Source organism: Mobula hypostoma, chromosome 6 (genome assembly GCF_963921235.1).
Source record: "Mobula hypostoma chromosome 6, sMobHyp1.1, whole genome shotgun sequence".
Lineage (NCBI taxonomy): Eukaryota > Metazoa > Chordata > Chondrichthyes > Myliobatiformes > Myliobatidae > Mobula > Mobula hypostoma.
In genome coordinates, this window is record NC_086102.1 from 160,587,876 (window position 1) to 160,614,868 (window position 26,993).

A 26,993-nucleotide genomic window follows, 5' to 3' on the forward strand; every position below is an offset into this window, starting at 1 on the left:
GTGTGTTCGTATACATGATGAAAGACGTTAGTATCTGGTTGCTTTTAACAGTATAGTAATTTATCTGGATAAATTGTCAGTCTGGCTCTCTCTTGAAAAGATGCTTCAGTACTGCTCTAGAATGTAAGGTTACAAGTTAAAAAGCTTCTTCCTTTTTGCCTCCTCTTTGTCATCATGGAAATTATCAGTCAGGACCTAATTTTCGGTCAAACCACTAGTTGAACTGAGTGCAAGATCAGAGTCAGTTTCCAGCATGTGTAGTGAATGATCTTAACATCCTTGAGTTCTGCTGCTGGACTCCTTGGGGAATCCAGAAGTGAAAATCATTGCTGCGTGAGTATGGGCCTTCTGTGTTTAACTATTATGAAGAAAATTTGCAGACAGGGAAATGAAAGAAGCTTATTCAAAACTACAATATTTTCCAGGAAAATCAGTACCATTAATGTTTCATAATTTTGGAAATAAAATGCAGAACTTAAACAAAACTTTTGTTTTTAAAGCGGCATGTATTCATGGAATAAGCAGGTAATGAAGGCCTTCCCATCTTGAACATACTACTGAAAACAACACAATCCATCACGTATGTTTGAAAGAGCTCTTCAGTGGAAAGTATGATTTCTCTGCAGAACAATAAAATTTAACTCTGCATTTGAAGCTTTACTTTAGTTAAGTGTTTTCATTAGTTTCTAAATTAAATAGTTTTCCCTTAAAAAGTCACACAAAGGAATCTGTAGAATAAGGCGTTGCATTATAACTGGTTCAATGAATTCTCATCAACATTCAGGACAAGAGCATGCGTTAGATCTACTTGCCTTTTAAACTACATTTTACAATTTGTACTCATTGGCAACAGACCTTTTGTTCCATTTTATTTGCTTATCTGTCATGTCTAATGATATTAGATGTTGGTTTGGTTTATCTGAGAAAAGCCAATTACCCTGATTTTCTGCACTCCTTAGAATAATAACTCATCAGCTTTGGATTTGTCATCCCTTCTTTGCTAGAGTGCCAGTTAAATTATGGAAGCGTAGAGCACTGATTTCCTTCTGTCTCAGCTGTTTATCATTGAAAGGGATGTGCTATTTTTAGCAACGACACAATGTTCTTAGATGAATCTTCATCTGTGTGGCTTGATCTGGCCATGGTGAGGAACCAATAATTGTAACATTGCCTTCTTTGAATATGTGACTGAAAGTGATTATCCTCACTGCCAATGGGGACTTGCGGTGCCTGTTTCTACATGTTTTGCTGCTTGGATTTCTTACGAGAGCTGCATTCTCTTCATGGTAACACATAGCAGCACATTGCTATTGAACTGAATTGACATAGCTTTCTTTTCAAAATGACTCTGAAGTGTCCATTTTCATCCTCAAAAAGGTGCAGACAGTGGACAGGATTTTGAATGAACCATGGCTCACTCTGTTACCTGGAAACTCTGAAGCTGTGCTGATTTTAAAAGAATAGCTGATTTCTGGGTTTGTAACAAAGATCATCAAACTAGAAACTGTGGAGTTTTTAACAGCACAGTTATCAACTAGACTTTAATTCTTTACGGCATTTTTGATCCAATATATTTGATGCTGCAGTCATAATGTGGAGTGGATTTCTCAACAAAGGTGAGTACCAAATAATCTACATTTCAGTACATAACCAACAAAGAGATAATCTGGCTATTAATCTTTCAACCCAAATACGTCTGCTTAATCCATTATTTTAATAGCAGCCATGACAGAATAAGTACTAATAGGACGACCCTTGTGTATTTATCTTATTTTATGTTTGAGTGTGTTCTGCACGGTTTAGTGCTGTCCTTTTAAACATGTTTGTTGAAGCGTATATTTGTGAACTATCTGTTATGGTAGTTCTTCAGTTCTGTGTGGTGTAATGACCTTCCTAGAGATGTCCTTGAAATACTGGCTTGTTTTTTTTTGGTAGATAAATTATACTGATGTGACAAACTTCCCGGAAAATTTTAGATTCCCATTTCTAGAGGTGAGTACTCATTTATGATGGACGATGGGCAGTGTTTGAAATAAAGATAATGTATTGCCAAACATTTTCAGCAATGTTTCTCTATTTTTATAAAAAAAACTGTAAAGAGCAGTGCAGCAGGCAACATGAAAAACTCATTATTAATAGCTTTTAAGCTTGTTGGTGCAATTTTTATTTTGATGGTAAAATCCTTCAGGATGACGAACTAACATTGCTCTTGTAGTTTTGAATAAATGAAACCACAGTGAATATGTTATTTGTCATCTTTTCTGAATTAGGTGTGAGCTAAAATTTGCAGCTGTAAAATATTATAAACAGATTTATAGCATATGCTTCACTGGAGAAATTATACGTGCCATTTTTCAAAGCATGAATATTTTTATCAGCAGCTTTTCCTTATTTCTGAATAACCATATGTTGCCTTGTGAAAAGTTAAATGATGTGCGGAATGGTCTGAAGTAACCCTGGCAGTTCTTTAGAATAGATGTAACTGGTAGGTTGGGCGTGTAGAAGTGTTCAAAAGCTCTATAATACTAATTCACAGATAACTAATTTCCTCCTTGTACATTAGAAGATAATGCATTTAAACCTTTATCCTTACTGTTAGGGATAAAATAATGAAATATCCTAATTAATTCCTACTTTACCCTTTTTATCAGTAGGCTAGCAACTGATTAGATGAGATACTGAATTACCAAAGTTCAAAGTGAATCTTATTATCAAAGTACATGTACGTCGTCATATTCAACCCTGAGATTCACCTTCCTGTGGGCATGCTCCATAAATCTATAGAATAGTAGCTGTAACAGGATCAATGAAAAATCACCCAGAGTTGCAGAAGGGAACAAACTCTGCAAATGCAAATATAAATAAATAGCAATAAATAACGAGAACATGAGATAATAAGATTGAGCCATTCAAAATGAGATCATTGCTTGTGGGAACATTTCAATGATAGGGCAAATGAAGTTGAGTGTAGTTATCCCCTTTTAGTGAAGACCCTGATGGTTGAGGGGTAGCAACTATCTTGAACCTGGTGGTGTGAGTCCTAAGGCTCCTGTATATTCTACCTGATGGCAGCAGTGAGAAGAGAGCAGAGACTGGGTGGTGGGGATCTCTGATGATGGATACTGCTTTTCTACAGCAATGTTTCACATAGATGTGCTCCACGTGTGGGAGGGTTTTACCCGTGATGTACTGGGCTGAAATCCACTACTTTTTGTAGGATTTTCCATTCAAATACATTGGTATTTCCATACCAGGCTGTGATGCAACGAGTCAGTATACTCTCCACTACATACCTATAGATGTTTGTCAAAGTTTTAAATGTCATGCTGAAGCTCCACAAACTCCCAAGGAAGTAGAGGTGCTGTTGTGCTTTCTTTGCAGTTGCACTTATGTGCTGGAATCAGGACAGATCCTCTGAAATAGTAGCACACAGGAACTTAAAGTTGCTGTCCCTCTCCACACTGATCCTCCAATGAGGATTTGGTAACGACTTCTGGTTTCCTTCTCCTGAAGTCTACAATCAGTTCCTTTGTCTTATTGACATTGAGTGATAGGCTGCTGTTATGACACCACTCAGCCAAATCTACAATCTCCCTCCTATATGTTGATTCATCACCACCTTTGATTTGGTTCACAACAGTGGTGACATCAATAAACTTAAATATAGCATTGGAGCTGTGCTTAGCCACACTGTCATAAGAGTAAAGGAAGTAGAGCAGGGAGCTAAGCACACTGCCTGTGGTGTACCTCTGCTGATGGAGATTGTGGAGGAGATGTTATTGCCAATCTGAACTGACTGGGGTCTAAAAGTGAGGAAATTGTGGATCCAATTACACTAGGAGGTATTGAGGCCAAGGTCTTAGGTTAGATTAGATTATGAGGACACTCAGTCCTCGTTTATTGTCATTTAGAAATGCATGGATTAAAAAATGATACAATATTCGTCCAGAGAGATATCACAGAAACACAGGACAAACCAAGAGTAAAACTGACAAAATCACACAATTATAACATATAGTTACAACAGTGCAAAGCAATACCGTAATTTGATAAAGAGCAGACCATGAGCACAGTAAAAAAAAAGGCTCAAGTCCCGATAGCCCCATCATTGCACACAGACGGTAGAAGAGAGAAACTCTCCCTGCCATGAACGCCCAGCGCCGCAAACTTGCCGATGCATTGGAAGCACCTGACTGCAGCCGACTCTGAGTCTGTCCGAAAACTTCGAGCCTCCAACCAATTCTCCGACACCGAGCACCGAGCACCATCTCTGCTGAGCACTTCGACCCTGTCCTGGCCGCTGAGCAACAAGCAAAGCCGAGAACTCGGAGCCTTCCCCTCCGGAGATTTTGGATCACTCAGTAGCAGCGGCAGCAGCGAAGCAGGCATTTCAGAAGTTTCACAGATGTTCCTCCGTGCTCTCACGTCTGTCTCCATCAAATCAGGATTGTGCACGGCACCCTACTTGACAGATAACAGATATCATTTACCAGAGTGGCTGCACAAGCTGCATTGTGCCGCCATCTTCTCCTCCCGCCTTCTCCTCTTGGAGCTTATTGATTAGTTTTGAGGGGACAATGGTATTGAATGCTGAGCTGTAGTCAACAAAGAGCATCCTGATATATGTATCTTTGCTGTCCAGAGGTTCAAGGATTGAGTGAAGAGTCAATGAGATGGCATCTCCTGTGGATCTGTTGCTCCAGCAGGCAAATTGGAGCAGATCCAAGACACCTCTCAAGTAGGAGCTGATATGTTTCATCACCACCCTCTCAAAACACTTCATCACTGGGTGATAGTCCTTGGAAGTAGGTCACCACACTCTTCTTGGGCACCTGTATAATTGAAGCCTGCTTGAAGCACACACCGTTGAAGTGAGAGGTTAACACACCAGCCAGTTGGTCAGCACAGATCTTTAGTACTTGGCCAGGTACCCCGTCCAGTTCAGATGCTTTCCGTGGATTCACCGTCCTGAAGGCTGCCGCGTGTTAGCCTCAGAGACTGAGACATAGGATCATCGGGGGATGTAGGAGCTTTCGATGGGTCCTCCATGTTGTGATGGTCAAAACAAGCACAGAGTGTTTTGAGTTCATCTGCAGCAAAGACCTGCTGTATCCGATGTCACTTGAGTTAACTTTATAAGAGGTGATAGCATTCAAGCCCTGCCACAGCTGTTGAGTATTGCTCATTGATTCAAGTTTGGTTCGAAATTTCCACTTTGCCCGAGAGCTGGCTTTCTGGAGATCATTACTGCACCTCTTGTAGCTTTCTTGATCTTCAGACTTGAATGCCTCTGATCTGGTCCTTGGCAGGTTTCATATCTCATAGTTCATCCAGGACTTCTGATTGGGGAAGACTGTGAATGATTTAATTGAGATACATTTGTCTACAGTTGTTTTAATAGAGTCCAAAACAACCACAGTGTATTCATTCAGATCCACAGGTGAGTTCTTGAACAAATCCCAGCCTACTGACTCAAAGCAATCCCTTAATCGCTCCTTTGCCTCCCGCGACCACCTCTTTGCTGTCCTAATCTCTGGAGCTTTGCTTTTTGGCCTCTGCCTGTATGCAGTTGGGAGAAGGACAACCAAAATATGTTCTTGCAAGGAATGGTAGGCATTCCTTACCTTAGTATAGCAGTATAATGTTCACCTGGTGGAGAATCTCACCTGGTCCCTCAACACCAGCTCCATAGCCAGGAAAGCCCAGCAATATCTCTACTTCCTGCGAAGGCTGACAAAAGTCCATCTCCCACCCCCCATCCTCACCACATTCTACAGAGGTTGTATTGAGAGCATCCTGAGCAGCTGCATCACGGCCTGGTTCGGAAATTGCACCGTCTCAGATCGCAAGACCCTGCAGTGGATAGTGAGGTCAGCTGAGAAGATCATCGGGGTTTCTCTTCCCGCCATTACAGACATTTACACCACACACTGCACCCGTAAAACCAACAGCACTGTGAAGGACCCCACGCACCCCTCATACAAACTCTTCTCCCTCCTGCCATCTGGCAAAAGGTACGGAAGCATTCGGGCTCTCACGACCAGACTATGTAACAGTTTCTTCTCCCAAGCCATCGGACTCCTCAATACCCAGAGTCCAGACTGACATCTACATCATTTATTATTATATTGTAATTTGTCCTCTACTGTGCCTATTGTCTTGTTTATTATTTATTGTACTGCCCTGCACTGTTCTGTGCACTTTATGTAGTCCTGTGTAAGTCTGTAGTCTAGTGTAGTTTTTGTGTTGTTTTACGCAGTCTAGTGTAGCCTTATGTTGTCTCACTTAGTCTAGTGTAGTTTTGTGTTGTTTCATGTAGCACGATGGTCCTGGAGGAACGTTGTTTCGTTTTTACTGTTTACTGTACCGGCAGTTTATGGTCGAAATGACAATAAAAAGCGACTTGACTTGACTTGGTCTACTGTGTTGAGAATTCTGTTGCTACAGGTCATATGCTGGTGATAATTTGGCAGGGTTCTCTTCAAGCAAACCTGGTTGAATTCTCTGACTATAATTTGAAATGTGCTGTTTCTTGTTTGCAGAGGACAAACCACTATGTGCTATATTAAAGTTCTCTCAGAAATAATTTGTTTTAAATTATATTATTATGTTAGTGTGGAGGAATTTGCTACCAAAGTTGTTAATGCTGATGTTCAGCCCTGAAAATGTGCACAAATCCAGGGAACAGCAAGATTTAAAACTGGTGGTATTTATATATTTGTCAAGCTGCCCAGTCCAACTATTACTTCTGAAAATGTTACTGTTCTTGGTGACATTGCATCCTTCATTATTTCTGACTTTCTCTCAGCCTATGCTGTCCCAACTGTGCATTACAAAAAATCAGTACCATCCCTGTGTTCCACATGTTCATAGCTGAGGTCATCCAAGACATTCCCCAACTTGCAGCTGTTGACAGTCAGCTAAAGTTACCACACTTTGCTGTTGTCTATCAGACTGGACTTCTCCATCAGTGAACATTTTATAGAGGCATAGAAAAGCACATCAGAGAAACAGTCCCATCTGGTCTGTGCTGAACCATTTAATCTGCCTACTGCTATCGACCTGCATCGAGACCATAGCCCTCTGTTCCCCTACCATCCGTGTACCTATCCAAACTCCTCTTAAGTGTTGAAATCGAGCTCACATCCACCACTTGTGCTGGCAGCTCGTTCTCCACTCTCATGACCCTCTGAGTGAAGAAGATTCCCCTCGTGTTCCCCTTAAACTTTTCACCTTTCACCCTTAACCATTGACCTTTAGTGGTAGTCCCACCCAACATCAGCAGAAAAAGCCTGCTTGCATTTATCATATTTATACCCCACATAATTTTCTATATCTGTCAAATCTCCTCTCTATCTTCAATGTCCTCAAGAATATAGTCCTAACCTATTCAATCTTTCCTTATAACTCAGGTCCTCCAGTCCCGGCAACATCAGTATAAATTTTGTATGTACTCTTTCAGCCTACATTCCAAAGAGTAAAGTCCTAACCTATTCAATCTTTCCTTATAACTCAGGTCCCCCAGACCCGGCAACATCATTATAAATTTTGTATGTACTCTTTCAACCTTATTTACATCTTTCCTGTAGGTAAGCTACAAAAGCTGCATACAATACTCCAAATTATGCCTTAGCAACATCTTATTGAGCTTCAACATAACATCCCCTCTCCTGTACTCAGTACTTTGATTTATGAAGGCCAATGTGCCAAAAGCTTTTTTATGATCCTATCTACCAAGTACATTTTTTCCAGAAAACAGCCTGCCCCAATCCACACTAGCCAGATCCTTCCTGATATCATCCAGATTGGCCTTTCTACATTTAGAAGTTCAACCCGCTGACCCCACTTGCCTTTTTCCATATTTACTTGAACCTAATGGCATTATGATCACTAGATGCAAAGTGTCCCCTATGCTAACTTTTGTCACCTGCCCTGTCTCATTCCCAAATTGCAGATTTAAGTATTGCACACTCTCTCATTGGGACTTCTATGTATTGATTAATGAAACTTTCCTGAACACATCTGACAAACTCTTTCCAATCTTGTCCTTTTACAGTCTTGGAATCCCAGACAATATGTGGAAAGTATGTAATATGTAAAATCACTTACTATAACAACCTTATGTTTCTTGCAGCAGTCAGCAATCGCTCTACAAATTTGGTCTTATAAATCGCACAGACTGTTGGATGGTCTATAATAGAGATCCATTAACATAGTCATACCTTTCTTATTCCTATGTTTCACCCATAACACCATACTAGGCAGGTTCTCCAGTCTGACTTGACGGAGCCCTGCTGTGACATTTTCCCTGACTAGTAACACCACCCCACTGCCTTTAATCCTTCCTTCTCTATCATGTCTAAAGCAATGGAATCCTGGAATACTGAGCAGCCAGTCCTGGGTCTCCTGTAACCAGGTTTCGCGAATGTTTACGATATCATAATTCCATGTGTTGATCCATGCCTTGAGCATTTGTATATAGGCATCAAACTCAACCTTTTGATTCATGACTTTCTCTGAGGTCATGACAACATCTGTCTCCACAACATCTCCGCTATCTGTTCTGGCACTCCGATTCCCATTCCCCTGCAACTTTTGTTTAACCCAAACCCGCCCACCTCCCCCCTGTGCAGCACTAGCAAACCTTCCTGCTCGGATATTAGTCTCACTCCAAGGGTCTAAGCCGTCTCTTCTGTCAGGTTCCACTTTCCCTGGAAGAGAGCCCAGTGATCCAAAAACCTTAGCCGCATGTCAAACTCTGTTACTGACGTCACCAGCATATGGCACAGGTGGCAATCCTGAGATCACAACCCTGGAGTTCCTGCCTTTTAACCTGGCACTAAACTCTCTGAACTCACTTTGCAGAACCTTCTCACTCTTCTTACCCATATCATTAGTTCCTTGACCTCTGGCTGTTCACCCTCCCACTTAAGAATGTTGAAGACTCGATCCAAGGTATCCCATGCCCTGGCATCCAGGAGGCAGCATACCATATGGGAATCTTGTCCTCGTCCGTAGAACCTCCTTTCTGTTCCTCTAACTAACGAGAACCCTATCACCACAGCTCTTATCTTCTCCCCCTTCCTTTCTGAGTCACAGAGCCAGACTCAGTGCTAGAGACCTAACACCGTGACTTTCCTCTGGTTGGTCTCTGCCACCCCGCCCCCCCACCAATAGTATCCAAAGTGGTATAGCTGTTATTGAGGGGGATGGCCACAGGGGTACACTGCACTGGCTCCTTAACCCATTTCCTAGGTCCTGCACCTCGGATGTAAGGACCCCTTTATATGTTGTATCTATCGCCCTCTCAACCTCTCGAATGATCCGGAGTTCATCCAGTTCCAGTTCCAGCTCCAGCTCCTGACATGAAGTGTTAGAAGCTGCAGCTGGATGCATTTCTTGCAGTGCAGTTGTCAGGGACACTGGAGGTCTCCCTGCTTTCCTCTATCCCATAAGAGGAGCATCCCACTATACTGCCTGGCATCCCTACTGTTCTAACTGAGCAATATAAAGAAGGAAAAACAATAAATAAACTGTGAGGAAAAAAAAGTCTCAAAACCTTGAAGAGCTGAAGCCTGAAAATCTCCATTCTAACACTGCCCACTCTAACAATGGCCACTCTACTTGTTTTTATTTGCTTTTGCCAATCTATCAAGATCACTGATCAGCCACTGCTCAAAACACCAAACTGCCACAAGTTGATGCCTTATGCACTCAATTGGCAATCCTGAGTTGTATACAGTGCCTATAAAAAGTATTCACCCCCCCCCCAGAAAATTTTCATGTTTTACAACATTGAATCACAGTGGATTTAATTTGGCTTATTTGATACTGATCAACAGAAAAAGACTCTTTTGGGTCAAAGTGAAAACAGATCTGTATAAAGTGATCTAAATTAATTAGAAAAAGAAAACACAAAATAATTATTTACATAAGTATTCACCCCCCTTCAAGTCAATATTTAGTAGATGCACCTTTGGCAAAAATTACAGCCTCGAGTCTTCATGGATAGGTCTCTTACAGTGTTGCAATCTGGACACTGCAATTTTTTGCCCATTCTCCTTTACAAAACTGTTCAAGGTCTGTCAGATTACACGGGGATTGTGAGTAAACAGTCCTTTTGAAGTCCAACCGTAGGTTTTAAACTGGATTGAAGTCCGGACTTTGACTTGGTCACTCTGGGACATTAACTTCATTGTTTTTAAGCTATTGGTATGTAGCTTTGACTTTATGCTTGGGATCATTGTCTTGCTGGAGAACAAATCTTCTGCCAAGTCACAGTTCTCTTGCAGACTGCATCAGGTTTTCCTCCAGGATGTCCCTGTATTTTGCTGCATTCATTTTACCCTCTACCTTCACAAGCCTTTCAGGGCCTGTTGAAATGAAACATCCCCACAACATGAAGCAGCCACCATCATGCTTCACGGTAGGGATGGTGTGATATTTTTGATGAGCAGTGTTTAGCTTATGCCAGGCATCACATTTAGTCTGATGGCCAAAAAGCTCAATTTTGGTTTCACCAGACCACAGAACCTTCTTCCAGCTGATTTCAGAGTCTCCCACCTGCCTTCTGACAATGTCTAGCTGAGATTTCATGTGCGTTTTTTTAACAGTGGTTTTTTCTTTGCCACTCTCCCATAAAGTTGTGACTGGTGAAGCACCCGGGCAACAGTTGTTGTATGCATAGTCTCTCCCATCTCAGTCACTGAGCTTGTAGCTCCTCCAGCAATGTCATAGGTCTCTTGGTGGCCTCCCTCACTAGCCCCTTCTCGCACAGCCACTCAGTTTTTGAGGACAGCCTGCTCTAGGAAGATTTACAGCTGTGTTATGCTTTCTTGATGATTGACTTAACTGTATTCCAAAGGATATTCAGTGACTTGGAAATTTTCTTGTATCCATCTCCTGACCTGTGCTTTTCAATAACCTTTTTGCGGAGTTGCTTGGAGTTTTATTTTGCCTTCATGGTGTAGTTTTTGCCAGGATACTGACTCACCAGCCCTTGGACCTTCCAGATACAGATGTATGTTTGCTGCAATCAATTGAAACACCTTGACTGCACAAGTGATCTCCATTTCACTAATTATGTAACTTCTCAAACCAATTGGCTGCAACAGTGATAATTTAGTGCATCATATTAAGGGGGGGGTGAGTACTTATGCAATCAATTATCTTGTGTTTTGTTAACATATATATAGTGTGTGTGTGCATGTGCGTGCGTATGTATATATAACATTATCAAAACTGTGATGATAATTAGTTACAATACCAAATATATGACCTCTATGTAACTTACCAGATGTATTGAGATATGTCAGTACACTGGTACCACCCAGCATTGTTTTATATCAACTTTTTCCATGCAAAAGTAACTTAACTAAGCTGTCAACACTTCGTAGGTTACAGTGTTCTACCTTGACTCACTGAAGCATGTAGGTTTATAATGGAAGAACAGACTAATTTTAGATTGAAAAAGTATCTGCAGTTTCAGTGTAGCATTAATTTAGCAGATTGTTGCAAGAATTAGACTAAGGTCAAAATGATACAACAGGATCAAAGGTTTGAAGTGCAAGGACCATTCATATTTAATATTGGTAAATTCAGATCTAAATCTTTTATCAATAGTACTTTGAAGTTAGCTTCAAAAATTCATCGCAGTTGGATCCTATTTGATTGATAGACTAGGAGGAAATAAAAATTATGCTGAAGTGGGTCCCTTACTGACTGGCAAAATCTGACCATGGTAGGCTGCGAGGATTAGTGCAGGGGTGGGTCTCAGATCATTTAAATGACATTGATGCAGGCAACACAGTAATGGGGTACATTAGCTGATGACATAAAGCTTGGTGAAAATAGGAGGATACAGAGAGATTTAGCTGGTTTGCTTGAGTGAAGAAATGGAGTATAATGTTGGAAATATGAAATTATCCATTTTGGCAGTGAAAATTGCAAAGTGGTTTGCAGAACTCTGAGATGTAGAGTAATCTGGGTATCCAAATGTGTGATTTGTGAAAAAAAAACTAGTATACAGATGCAACAAATAATTAAGAAATAGGTGCAAAATGAAGACTTTGGTAAAAAGGATATGATTGAACTGGAAACGTTGAAGTGGAAACTTAGAGGATGTTGTTCGGGGTGGCATCTTTCAGCAAGGCTGAATAGAGGGTTTTTATTTCCTTGGACTGAAAGAGTCAAGGGGGAGGGGCTGATAGAGGATTTCAAATTAAGAGGGTTCCCATCTAAGCTTGTCTCATTTGCTCGCATGTGGCCCATATCCCTCGAAACCTTTCCTATTCACATGCCTGTCCAAATACCTTTTAAATGTTGTTAATGTCACTGCTTCAACGACTTCCTCTGGCAGCTCAGTTCATGTACTGCTGACCCTGTGGGTCCTTATTAAAACCCTCTCCTCTCACCTTAAACCTATGTCCTCTAGGTTTTGATTTCCCAACCCTGTGCATGTTGATTCTATCTATGCCCCTCATGCTCCTGCTCTCCTGGGAAAACAGTCCCACTGCTCATCCTCTCTCAATAACTCAATCCCTCAAGTCCCGGCTGAGGAGCAAGAGAACTTTAAGGGATCTAAGGAAAAGTATTTCCTTAGAGGGTTGTCACAATCTGTAACAATCACTGAGGAAGCGATAGAGGCAGTTTATCTTAGAGCATCTAAAGTATCTAATGAGCATTTGAGATGCCAAAGCACAGAAGGTTATGGGTCAAATGCTGATAAATGGGAATAGTGTAGATTGGTTAAGATTGATTGTATCGATTGATAGTATAGATTGATTAGTTAATGACACTATTGGTTTTATCTGATGTAACATAATAGCCAATTTCTTTTTCTTTCTTTAGTTTAGTCGATCAGTTTGATGTAGATTAGGGTTTTTTTTCTCTTTCTTATTGGGGTATATATTTTTTTGTTTTTTCTTTTCCCATGATATTTTTTTTTCTATATATTATTATATTTGTACACTGTAAGATTTTGGGAGGTTAATATCTGTGCATTAACAGTGTTTATATTTATATACACTAATTATTAACAATGTAATCCCAATAGCTTTGTATCAATTCTTTGTAATGTTTAAGAATTTGATATCAATAAAAAGATTGGAAAAGAAAAGATTGGTTGGTGTGAATATGGTGGGCCAAATCGCCTTTATCTGAGCTGTATGTATTTTTTTTGCTATTTAGGATGCTATCTGCGTTATTTGTCTCCTTGTTTAAGGAGGTAAGTTAATGCATTAGAAAAGTTTAGGGAATGTTTACTGTTTAGGTATTTGTAATGGGCTGATTTCTAATGAGATTGGTTAGGCTAAACTTGTACCTGTTGGACTTTAGAAGTGTAAGATTGGACTTGATTGAAGCAATTAAGATCCAGGATGTCCTTTAAGAAGTGGATGTAAAGAGAATATTCCCTCTTGTAAATTAATCTAGAGGTTTCAATTTAACAAAAACAGATATCATCGAATTTAGACAGAGCTGAGGCATTATTTTTCTTCAGAAGGCCATGAATCTTTCGAACTCCTCTCAGAGAATGGTGGAAGCAGAACCTTTGATTATTCTAACACAGAGAAAGATAGACAGCCGGAGTAAAAGGAGAAACGAATGCAGAGTTGAAGTTACATATTAAATGATAGAACAGGCTTGAGGAGTTTAGTTGCCTACTTCTACTTCTGATTCATATGTTTGTATGTATTACTGCCTCAGGCCTGATCTCCAGGGCAACAGCTCTAACAGCATAAAAACTGAAGCCTTCACTGGACAGTACGTGCCAGAAATACTCTGGTTTTCCCAGGACGGAATCCCAGACTCAGCTGTTTATTTATGTTACAGTTTTTCCCCCAAGCCATTGGACTACCAACCAACCGCCCTCTACTGTGCCTATTTTCTTCTTTATTATTATTGCAGTGCCTGCAGTGTTCTGAGTACTTTATGCAGTCCTGGGTAGGTCTGTAGTCTAGTGTAGTTTTTTTGTTGTTTTACGTAGTTCAGTGTAGTTTTTGTATTGTTCATGTAGCACCATGGTCCTGAAAAACATCTCGTTTTTACTGTGTACTGTACCAGCAGTTATGGTCGAAATGACAATAAAAAAATGACTTGACTTGACTTGACTTGGATGGCAGGTAACCAGACCTGGCAGAATTTGAATGGTAGATGAAGAATTGTAGGGAGGGACACCAGCATTTCCTTGAACAAATATTATTGTGTGGCGACCCACCTTCTAGCACACACGAACCGGCTCACAACAGCTCACGCAGGCAGAGGGCTGGCCCCAAAAAGGGCGCCAGGCCATCTTCATCAGCAGGGAGGAAGTCCCGCGCGGGGAAAGGGTCTGGGAATATGCATTCCCCACAGCACTCCCGCCCAGGGAGGGCGGGAACGGGAAGGCTTTAAAGCAGGCCGCGAAGTTTGAATAAATCTCTTTATCGCAACTCCAACTCACCGACTCCGTGTGGTTATTCTAGCGCTGTGTGTAGCACACCGCTACAATTGTTGACCCCGACGGCCCAAACAATATTTGGGCCAGAGATGACCGACGCCGCATCTGTTCATGCAGTTTCGTTACAACTGCCAAGCTTTTGGCCGCTGAGACTCCGTCTGTGGTTGGAACAGGCAGAAGCACAATTCCACATTCGGCAGATAACCTCGGAGTCCACTCGCTACTACTACGTGCTGAGCTCACTCGACCAGGAGACAGCTGCACAAGTTGAGGAGTTTATACAGTCGCCCCCGGAGGACGGCAAATACACAGCATTCAAAGCCCTGCTCATAAGAACTTTCGGACTCTCACGGCGCGAACGAGCACGCCGCTTAATGCACCTGGATGGTCTGACAGACAGGCTGCCGTCGGCATTAATGAACAAACTGGCCCTGGCTGAAGGACACAAGCCCTGCCTCATGTTTGAGCAGGCGTTCCTAGAGCAACTGCCCGAGGACATATGCCTGCTGCTGTCCGACACAGATTTCAGCGACCCCCGGGAGGTGGCGGCCCGAGCAGAAGTGTTGTGGAATGCCAAGAAGGAGAGAGGGGCATCCGTCGCACAGATCACCAGGCTCAGGCACCGCAGCGCAGGAGCAGACCTCCCAAACAGAGGCCAATCCAGATTGTGGACATTGGGGGAGGTATCGCCGGTTCTGGTGGGGGGGGGGTTATGTGGCGACCCACTTTCTAGCACACACGAACCGGCTCACAACAGCGCGCGCAGGCAGAGGGCCGGCCCCAAAAAGGGCGCCAGGCCATCTTCACCAGCAGGGGGGATATCCCGTGTGCGGAAAGGGTCTGGGAATATGCATTCCCCACAGCAGTCCCGCCCAGCGAGGGCGGGAACGAGAAGGCTTTAAAGCAGGCCGTGAAGTTTGAATAAATCTCTTTATTGCAACTCCAACTCACTGACTCCGTGTGGTTATTCTAACGCTGTGTATAGCACACCGCTACAATTGCCCTTATTGAGAGGCAGAGGTTAAAGCCCCTTTAAACTCTGTTTCAAATGTATTTTATTTGTTCCATGCTGACGTATCTAACGAACTAATGACCTGCAAAATCGTGAGGGTATTTATTAAACTCATTTGACAGTATTTCATTTATTCTGTCTAGATGTATCATAGTACTATTTAGTTTTAGTTTATCAGAATCAGGTTTAACACCGGCATGTGACATGAAACTTGTTAACTTAGCAGCAGCAGTACAGTGCAATACATAATATAGAAGAAAATAAAAACAAAATAAAATAATAATAAATGAATAACTAAATCAAATTACAGTATATGTATATTGAATAGATTAAAAATTGTGCAAAAAAACAGAAATGCTATACATTAAAAAGGTGAGGTAGTGTTCAAGAATTCAATGTCCACCTGTCTTTATCTCTTTACATACTGCAAGTAATTGTGTTATCCATATCATAACTCTGAAGTTTAGTTAAAAAATTCTTATTTTGCAGTTTTTGAATTCCCACTTTCATTTTGATAGTATCACATATTATAACTTCTGACAATCTCTGTGCAGAAATTAAATTACTAATTGGTCAGAACAAGTAATACGTGTTTAATCTGAGGATGGCCTTGAAAAGTGTAAGTTTTTAGTCTGTTTATTCCATAAAATGGAGGCCAAACTGATACCTAATTGTCACTGATTTCAGAATATGTTTTGATCTCGCCAACAGAAATCAGATATGCATTCATCAGAGATCAACCTGCCAGAGTATATAATGATATCACTCAGCCACCATATTATCGGCAAATCTCTTTCACCTTATTTGTTGGTCAAGTTGGTGTCTGTGAACAGTATGGTACATGTTCATTCAACGGCATATGTTGAAATTAACAGTTACATCCAAGAACATGAATTAATTCCTTGTTTCACTTTTTCGTTCATCCTATTGTTTGCAAGATTCTTGTGAACAAGCACAGCCATGTATAACTTTGAGTAAAGTCAAAATAAGTCTTTTATCAAAGTATAAAACAATATGTCACCATACACTACCTTGAGATTCATTTTCTTTAAGGCATTTACAGGAAAATAGAAATATAATAGAACTTGTGAGAAACTATTCATAAAGGCTGACAAACAACCAATGAGCAAAAGAGGACAAGTTGTGCAAATAGAAGAATAAATAAATAATACAGAGAATATGAGTTGTAGAGTCCTTAGAATGAGTCTACAGGTTGTGGAATCAATCAGAGTGAAGTTATCCATGCTTGTTCAGGAGCCTGATGGTTGTAGGGTAGTAACTGTTCCTGAACCTGGTGGCGTGGGACCTAAGGCTTCTGTCCCTCCAGCCTGATGGTGGTAGTTTTCGACCAAGAATCTTGATTTATGCATTGTATTTCATGGCTTTTCTTTAGACGTACAGTATTGCGGCCAGTTCACATGCAGGAAAAGAGAAAGTGATTTTTTAGATTTATTTGTTTTATTGCGATGAATACCAGGAGAATAGGCTTTAGAAAAAGAGCAGTGGGAAGAAAGGACCGTGATTGAGAAGCAAAGTATTTCAATCCCTGTTCTCCCCCGACTGCTCTGAAGTTGCATCTTGTTTTGTCTGCTGAAGTTCTGTTGTGGGGACAGCACTGAAGAATTGAGAAACTGCAGTGGAGCCTTGTTGGATGGCAGCGGTGGGTTAAACTGGAGATGAGCACTTTAGTCCAATTGGTAAGAGCTGCCTGTGAGTTTTTGCACTACTCCGCATCAGATAGATAACTGCAGTGTGTGCCAGGGAAGATTTTGATAGTCACCATCACCTGCTCTGTCCGTCACGATTTTCCCATTCAATCGCGGGACCGTCGCAGCAGGAGGAGGAGCGAGGGGCTCGGGAGAGCGCTGAGTGCTGGGAAGCAGCTGAGGTGAGTGTGCTTTAAAAGGAGCGTGGAGGGCAACTGAAGGGTTAAACAGAGTGTTGAGTAGTTGATGAGAGGGAGTGAGTACTTGAGATAATTGGCAGGGACAGATAAAAGGAGGGGTAACTGAAGAGGAGCAGCCAGTGTGTGAGTGGCTCAGGGTTTGGAGTGGAGCTTTGAGGCTTTGGCTTGAGAGGCTTCAACGAGCAGAGGCTAAGGACGAGCTTGCTCCCAGTGAGGTAAGGCCAAGTAAGTTCCTTTAATTAATTTAATTAACTTAGGAGTAGGTAATGGAGGCAGCAGTTAGGGCATTTGAGTGCTCCGTATGCAGTAAGTGGGAAGTCACGGACAGCACAATTGTCCCTGATGACCACACCTGTAAAAGGTTCATCCAGCTGCAGCTCCTGACAAACCGAGTTAGGGAATTGGAGCTGGAGCTGGATGAACTTTGGATCATTTGTGAGGCAGAGGCAGAAATAGTCAGGAGTTTCAGGGAGATAGTCACCCCTAAAAGTCAAAAGGCAGGTAGCTGGGTGACTATCAGGAGAGGGAAGGGGAGTAGACAGAAAGAGCAGAGCACCCCTGTGGCTGTTCCCATCAACAATAAGTGTACCATTTTGGATAGTGTTGGTGGGGACGACCTGCCAGGATCAAAGGCAAAGTTAACAGGCATAGGGAACCTTGGTTTTCAAGGGATATTGACGTCTGGATAAGAAAAAGAAAGAAGTGTAGAGCAGGTATAGGCAACAAGGAACAAATGAGGTACTTGAAGAGTATAGAAAATGTAAGAAAATACTAAAGAAGGAGATCAGGAAGGCAAAAAGAAGACATTAGGTTGCTTTGGCAGATAATGTGAAGGTAAACCCGAAGGGTTTCTACAAGTATATTAAGAGTAAAAGGATAGTAAGGGACAAAATTGCTCCTCTAGAAGATCAGAGTGGTTGTCTATGTGTGGAGCCTCACAAGATGGGGGAGATCTTAAACAGTTTTTTTGCATCAGTATTTACTTGGGAAACTGGCATAGCATATATGGAAGGAAGGGAAACAAGCAGCAGTGTCATGGAACATATAGAGATTAAAGAGGAGGTGGTGCTTGCTGCCTTACAGCAAATAAAGGTAGATAAATCCCCCCGCCTGACATGCTATTTCCTCAGACCTTGAGAGAGACTAGTGTAGAAATTGCAGGGGCCCTGGCAGAAATATTTAAAATGTCTTTAGCCACGGGTGCAGTGCCGGAGGATTGGAAGGTAGCTCTTGTTGTTCCGTTGTTTAAAAAAGGCTCCAAAAGTAAACCAGGTAATTACAGGCTGGTGAGCCTGACATCAGTAGTAGGTAAATTATTGGAAGGTGTTCTGAGAGATCGGATATACAAGTATTTGGACAGCAAAGGGCTGATTAAGGATAGTCAGCATGGCTTTGTGCGTAGTAGATTGTGTTTAATGAATCTTGTAGAGTTTTTCGAGGAGGTTACCAAGAAAGTAGATGAAGGAAAGGCTGTGGATGTTGTCTACATGGACTTTAGTAAGGCCTTTGATAAGGTCCCACATGGGAGGTTAGCTCAGAAGGTTCAGATACTAGTATCCATGGAGAGGTTGTAAACTGGATTTGAAATTGGCTGTGTGGGAGAAGACAGAGAGTGGTAGTGGATGATTGCTTCTCAGACTGGAGGCCTGTGACTAGTGGGGTGCCTCAGGGATCTGTGCTGGGACCATTGTTGTTTGTGGTCTATATCAATAATCTAGATGATAATGTGATAAATTGGATCAGCAAGTTTGCTGATGACACTAAGATTTGAGGCATTGTGGACAGTGAGGAAGGCTTTCAAAGCTTGCAGAGGGATCTGGACCAACTAGAAAAATGGGGCAGAAAATGGCAGATGGAATTTAATGAAGAGAAGTGTGAAGTGTTGCATTTTGGAAGGACAAATCAAGATAGGACATGCACAGTAAATGGTAGGGCACTGAGGAGTGCGGAGGAACAATCTGATCTGGGAGTTCAGATACATAATTCCCTGAAAGTGGCGTCACAGGTAGACAGGGTTGTAAAGAAGGCTTTTGGCATCCTGGCATTCATAAATCGAAGTATTGAGTATAGGAGTTGGGATGTTATGGGGAGGTTGTATAAGACATTGGTGAGGCCAAATTTGGAGCATTGTGTGCAGTTCTGGTCACCTAACTAAAGGAAGGATATCAGTAAGATTGAAAGAGTGCAGAGAAGATTTACTAGGATGTTGCTGGGTCTTCAGGAGTTGAGTTACAGGGGAAGATTGAACAGGTTAGGACTTTATTCCTTGGAGCATAGAAGAATGAGGGGGGATTTGATAGAGTTTTACAAAATTATGAGGGGTATAGACAGAGTAAATGTGAGTAGGCTCTTTCCACTTAGGAGAGATAAGTACGAAAGGACATGGCTTTAGGGTGAAAGGGGAAAGGTTTAGGGGAACATTAGCGGGAACTTCACTCAGAGAGTGGTGGGAGTATGGAATGAGCTGCCATCTGACATGGTAAATGCAGGCTCACTCTTAAGTTTTAAGAATAAATTGGATAGATACATGGATGGGAGAGGTCTGGAGGGTTATGGACTGGGTGCAGGTCAATGGGACTAACGGAATAAAGTTTCAGCACAGACTAGAAGGGCCGAATGGCCTGTTTTCTGTGCTGTAGTGTTCTATGGTTCTAGGAAGCCATGTGGTTTCACAAGGTGGTTTCAGGAAGCTCATTAACAGCAACAAGGAACACCTGAGGCCAGCTCGTGTCCTGATTCTTCACTGGGTGTTCAGTTTAGCTTCTCATATTGCTTATAGACTACTCTCTCAAAGCCTTGAATGACAACCACTACTTTTTCTCCAATCTGATTTTGCCAATTATTACGCCTGGGAGTGATTGCACCAAATTAATCCTCCCTTCACTGCAGCATTCCAGTGCCCATACATAACAAAATGAAAGTTTCATATTGATTCATTACAATAATTACCAACTGGAAATAATGTCTCCACACTAACCATGTCTGGCTAAAAAGAAGAAAGTATATTTTTTCTTTTTGATACCTCTGCTTTTTTGCCTTTTCACATGCATTGCAAGAAGTAGTTTTCTCCTCATTATGTGCAAAGGTTTTAAAGGCCTGAAGTGATGTCAGGCTCCTGACAAGAACCATTTAAAGACTGAATTCCGAGAGGCTGCTGATGGCCAGCCTGATTTTACTTTCCAAATCTGAGTGGCAGAGTACTCTGAGGGAACAAAAGTGACCTGGCATTTGCTAATTCTCAGAGAGATCGAGGTTTCAGAGAAATGGATTCTCGTCATTGCCATTCCATGGGGCCCAGCATCTGCAGTCCCACTGATATGTGAGCTTGCTTAGCCTAATAGCTGCTGTCACTTCCGGCAACTGGAGAGATGGATGGATAGATATTTCATTGATCCTAAAGGAAATTACAGTGTTACAGTAGTATTACAAGTGCATAGTTATAAATATTAGAAGAGAAGTAAAAAAGAATAAAATAATAAGTTACCTCAAACAATCCAACAGGAACGGGACATCACTTTCCCGGCTATAGGTTGCCTCATTATAGAGCCTAATGGCCGACGGTAAGAATGACCTCATATAATGCTGTTTGGAGCAGCAGAGTTGTCTTAGGCTATGACTAAAACTGCACTTCTGTTCAGCCAGGGTGGCAAGCAGAGGGTGAGAAACATTGTCCAGAATTGCCAGGACTTTCCATAGGGTGCTTTGTTCAGTCACTGCTTCCAATGTGTCCACTACTGAAAAAATAATAGCTCAAGGATGGGGTCCATCTTCTTAAGACCATTAGGAGCAGAAGTAGGTCATTTGGCCCATCGAGTCTGCTCCGCCATTCAATCATGGGCTGATCCACTTCATCCAGTCATCCCCACTCCCCTGCTTTCACCCCATACCCTTTGATGCCCTGGCTAATCAAGAACCTATCTATCTCTGCCTTAAGTACACCCAATGACTTGGCCTCCGCAGCCGCTCATGGCAACAAATTCCACGGATTTACCACCCTCTGACTAAAGTAATTTCTCCGCATTTCAGTTCTAGAAGGACGTCCTTCAATCCTGAAGTCGTGCCCTCTTGTCCTAGAATCCCCTACCATGGGAAATAACATTGCCATATCCAATCTGTTCAGGCCTTTTAACGTTTGGAATGTTTCTATGAGATCCCCCGCTCATTCTCCTGAACTCCATGGAATACAGCCCAAGACGTTCCTCATACGGTGACCCTCTCATTCCTGGAATCATTCTTGTGAATCTTCTCTGAACCCTCTTCAATGTCAGTATATCCCTTCTAAAATAAGGAGCCCAAAACTGCACACAATACTCCAAGTGTGGTCTCATGAGTACCTTCTAGAGCCTCAATATCACATCCTGCTCTTATATTCTATACCTTTAGAAATGAATGCCAACATTGCATTCACCTTCTTCACAAGTGACTCAACCTGCAGGATAACCTTTAGGGTATCTTGCACAAGGACTCCCAAGTCTCCTTGCATCTCTGCATTTTGAATTCTCTCCCATCTAAATAATAGTCTGCCCATTTATCTCTTCCACCAAAGTGCATGACCATACACTTTCCAACATTGTGTTTCATTTGTCACTTCTTTGCCCATCCCCCTAAACTATCTAAGTCTCCCTGCAGGCTCTCCGTTTCCTCAATACTACCCACTCCTCCACCTATCTTTGTCTCATCGACGAATTTAGCCACAAGTCCCTTAATACCATAGTCCATATCATTGACATACATCGTTTAAAAATTAATGGTCCCAACACTGACCCTGTGGAACTCCACTGGTAACCGGCAGCCAACCAGACTAGGATCCCTTTATTCCCACTCTCTGTTTTCTGCCAACAAGCCAATGCTCCACCCACGCTAGTAACTTCACTGTAACTCCACGGGCTCTTATCTTGCTAGGCAGCCTCACGTGCGGCACCTTGTCAAAGGCCTTCTGAAAACCCAAGTACACCACATCTACTGCATCTCCTTTGTCTACTCTGCTTGTAATTTCCTCAAAGAATTGCAGTAGGTTAGTCAGGCAGGATCTTCCTTTCAGGAAACCATGCTGGCTTTGGCCTATCTTGTCATGTGCCCCCAGGTATGTCGTAATCTCATACCTAACAATCGATTCCAACAACTTCCCAACCACTGATGTTAGGCTAACAGGTCTTCATTACCTCCAAAGCTTCAGTTTGTGCAATGGAATAGTCCACTGTTGTTTCTTAGATAGGAATACGTTGTAGGGAAGACAAAGCTTTCATGAGCATCAACAAAGATTTGCTGTATACCCAAGTTTAGTACAGGTCCATTGTCTTTTGGACTCCATAACACTGAAGCGACTGAGCACCAGTGCCAAGGAGCTGTGGCAGGGGAATGGCAGGATAATGAATAATTCCTGAGAGTTGCACTGGGCAGTGCGACCAGCCACTGCTCTCTGTCTGCACACTGTTTATTCAATGTACATTTAGCCAAAAACAGACTGTGGGAATCAGTGAGACTTATGAACTGTACATGGTTTCAGCTTTGCATATCTGCCGTGGAGACTTATGAAAAAGGAGATTTTATCAAAGTTCAAATTACATTTATTATCAAAGTATGTCTGCCATGTACAGCCTTGAGATTCATCTTCTTACAGGCAGCCACAAAGCCAAGAACCACAATAGAATCCATGAAAAACTCCACACGACAAAGACCAATCAAACAAACCACACGTGCGAACAATAGAAAAAAGTAATCAAATAACACACAGAGCATGAACCACAGAGTCCCTGGAACTGCATCCATATCCACAGAGCTAGTTCACCGCTAGGGCTGAGCCCGATGGCTGCAGGCCACAGGTGTGGCGTTAGTTCTGTCACACACCCCGTGACGGGTTAAAGATCCAGCAGAAATGGAAAACACTTTGGAGTCCAATATTGCTATTAACTAATGGTATTTATTAGTAACTATGCAATACAGTAGTATAAATGCGGATAAATCAAACGGGTGAGCAATGATTATATATAAGTAAGTGTGGAAGTATATGCAAACCAAGCTTCTTTGAGCCTAGGGGTGAATAGATGGTCTTACGATGATGAATAAAGTTCAGTTCAGTTTGTGGTATTGATTTGAATAGTGACGGAGAGAGAGAGATTTGAATCTTCAGGTGAGCTGACACCGTCAATCTTCCCATTGTCCTCCAAAATCCTTTAGAAGTCACTGACTGTGAGCACCACAAAGGGGACTTTTCTCCTGTGGTGGAATTATCAACCCAGGCGAGGGTTGGACACAGAAATAACTCCCCACCAGTTGCGCCCTTTTCCACACTGCGAGAGCCACTGATCGATCCTCCAAAACCCACTTTTTCTGTGGGCACAACAAAGTTCATTCATTGTCCAAAACCATGTGTCTGTGTGTCTATCATCTGACCTATTTATCTCACTGTGCTGAATACTTGCTGTCCATCAAACAGCTTCTCCCACCTCTCTCTGCAAGAACACAGCGGCTGCTAGTGTCCTTGTAGAAAGTGTAAACATGCTGCCGAAAAACCATAACACCATCTCAAAGCCGTCTTCGTCTCTCTCTCTTTCTTTCTCTCTCTTTTTAACAAGGTGCTTGTGTTGGGCACCTCTCTCTCTCTTTTCAAAAGCACAGTTCATAGAGGTAATTCAGGACCCCGTCACAGTTCAGTGCTGAGGTGACACAGGAGCCCGATGGCTACAGGCCACAGGTGTGTAGTCAGTTCAGCGCTAAGGCAAGTAACGCCTCATGGAGTAGTGAGCCAACACCAGTTCATCCTTCGTTCTCAGTGTTGATGCCTTGACCTTTTGGTTTGGTTTGGCTTGGCGCTTAAGTTGACTAAAGAATGTTCTGTTTTCTCTCTTGTGCCCAGACCCCACTGCTTCAATGTGGCCCAAAGTCCATTCCAGCAATGGGCACCGTGTCTATACGTATCAAAGTATATATAAATTATACAACCTTGAGATTTGTCTGCTTGCAGGCAGCCACAAAGCAAGAAACCTGAAATAGCTTGATTAAAACAGAAAGACCAACGCCAATGTGTAGAGAAAGAGGAAAAAACACAAATCATGCAAACAATAGAAGCAAGCAACAGCATTCCGAACCAAATTGAGTCCAATAGATCTGAATCCCTGCAGCAGGGAAATGGGCCCACCAGGTCATTCAGACAGTTCAATGAGACAGCTCCCAAAGGGAAATTATGGGTTGTGGGTTCCAGTGATCATAGTTGGGTTGTGGTAAAGTATATTTAGTAGAATAGTTCATAGTTTTGTTAGCTGCCCAAAAAGGTTACCGTATATCACCAGCACCATCTTGAGTATTCCATTTCATCAGGCTTTGAATCCACTAAGTAACTACCAGCTGAACCATTGCACCAATATTTCTTTTTGTTCTGGCAGCTATTTAAATGGTCATCTACAATAGGTGAGTAATATTTTTCTTAAAAGGTTGTCATTCAGTTCTGTGGCATATATGGTTTTGCTAATTCACTTGGTGTAAAAGGGAAATGTTGAGTTCATGGTGTGATGTGTGATATCCACGTAAGATTCAGTGTCAATCCAACGGTCTTTGCAAAATTGGTATTTTTACTCATTTAGTATTTGGATAACATCTCACTATCCAGATATTGTTGAATGTTGTTATATCTGGGGTTGTACTAAGGACAAGCTCCCACCACCTATTAAATGATCCCAGTGGGATGCGCCTCAAATAGCCTCTTACAACCAAGTCCAGGTCCTGGCTTTGACGTGCGGCTTAGCCGCTAAGCCCAGCGGAACCATTTCTACTGACAAGAGAAGGGGCAACGGCAAGTAACTGCCACTTTAAAACCAGTCACTTCGAGCAAATGGAGCTCATCTAGGAGAAGGAAACTCTGATCCCAAACCTCCACTGCCTTGCGGCTATACCCACTCATGGGAAAGGCTTCGGGAGTAAACCCCAAGGGAAAAATCCAAGGCTGGAGTCCCTAAGGCAGTCCTACATTGAGTTCAACGCAGACTGGCAGCTCCCGTGACGCTACAGGTGACAGACAATATCAGTCTCTGCTGTTCCTTTGGGTTCATCAGCTGCAAGGAGAGGAGGAGCTTGCTACATGGGCAGCAGCTTGCTCTCCATATTGTAGTGCCCTGACTTACGTACCTAGACAGCTAGGTCTCAACATCCATGGTCGGTCCTGACTGACGGAGGCCTAATGGTGATGATGGTATTGGGGTAGTAAACAACGGCTGCATTTTTGAAAGTAAAATTGGTCGGAGTGTTTGAGGGACTATCTCTCATGAGACTAGGAGGAACAAAAGGGATGAGAAGCTCCATTTAGATAGATTTCACAGATCTTGTAGCACCATTTGCTGAAGAACCTGTGGATTCTTATTTGCCTCATTAAATGTCTGCTCTGCAGATACTGCCACCAAAAACAGGTAACTCGTTGCCACCAAAAGGTATTGTGAAATTGTCACTTTGCCTACATGACAAACGGCAGTTCATTGACCAAAGTGCTGCTGAACATGAAGGGCAGATTTTACTGATTTCACTGAAATCTTAGAGCAATGGAAGAGGCCATTGATCTCGAAACCCAAGTATCATTTCAATATCAAATGCTACTTGATAGAAGGATGCAAATGGAGTCATTAAAAGATACCCATAAAAGTTCTCTGTTTATAATCATTTTAGAGTAAAGGCACTGGGCTGGAGTTTGAGCCCAGGTTGGGGCACTCTGTGATTAAACATCAGTGATCTGGGAGGTCTGGTCAGCAAGTGTTGAGGAGACCAGCGATACCCAAGTCAGTGAGCCCTGGTCCCGGGTTGAAAGTCCGTGCGCGCAGGAGCCCTGAGGGCCAGTGACCCACTCCTCCCCAGACCACCTGTTTGTAGGCCCGTGCAAGTCCAAAAGTCAAGGTTCAAATGTCAAACGAGGTCTGTGCAAGTCTTGAAGTCGAGGCCTGAAAGTCAAGCAAGGTTTGTGTGAGTCCAGAAGTTGAGGGCCGAAGGTCAAACCTATTATCAGTGAATCCTGGGGTGGATATCCAGTCATTGGCAAAGTCCAGAGAGCGAAGCCAAAGGTCAAAGTCCAGAGCACAACAAGTCTGGAAGTAGAAGCTTGAAGATTGAAAACTGTAGTTAGAGGCCCGGAGGAGTCATGAGGTCTCGGATTTGGATGTCCGCGTGAGTCTGGGAATTGAGGCCTGAAGGTCAAACCCATGATCAGTAAGTCCTGGGACAAAGTCAAGCTGGTGGCCCTATGTCCGTGAGCGTGAGAGTCTAGGGCCAAGGATTGGAGGCCCAGAGGTAGCCTGTCCTGGGGTTGGCGTCCTGTCTCTAGGTGTGTGTAGGTGGGAGGGTGGGAGGGAGGATGGGAAAGATGCTTATTTTGCTGTTCACAAAATGCTGCAGGAACTCAGCAGGCCAGGCAGCATCTGTGGAAAAGAGTAAACAGTTGATGTTTCGGCCCAAAACATCGACTGTTTACTCTTTTCCATCGATGCTGCTTGGTCTGCTGAGTTCCTCCATCATTTTGTGTGTGTTGCTTTGGATTTCCAGCATCTGCAGATTTTCTTGTGTTTGTTTTGCTGTTGTTTTGTTTTGTTGCTGTTGCCTGTGTTGTTCTGACTCCACACTTCACTGTATGTTTTGATGTACGTGTGATGAATAAGTGAATC

At 42.5% G+C, this 26,993-nt stretch overlaps 1 protein-coding gene across 5 annotated transcripts in view; it reads left to right on the forward strand.

The window, feature by feature from the left end:
* Positions 1–26,993, forward strand: part of znf385b (zinc finger protein 385B) — a 392,471-nt gene that overhangs the window by 105,181 nt on the left and 260,297 nt on the right. The window contains exons 1-2 of one of the 5 annotated variants that reach the window (XM_063052073.1): positions 1,152–1,616; positions 1,936–1,992. The exons of the other annotated variants lie outside the window; for them this stretch is intronic. The gene's annotated coding sequence lies outside the window, so the exon portion shown is untranslated. Of the gene's footprint in view, positions 1–1,151; positions 1,617–1,935; positions 1,993–26,993 lie in introns of those variants that run through there. 5 annotated transcript variants of the gene reach the window in all.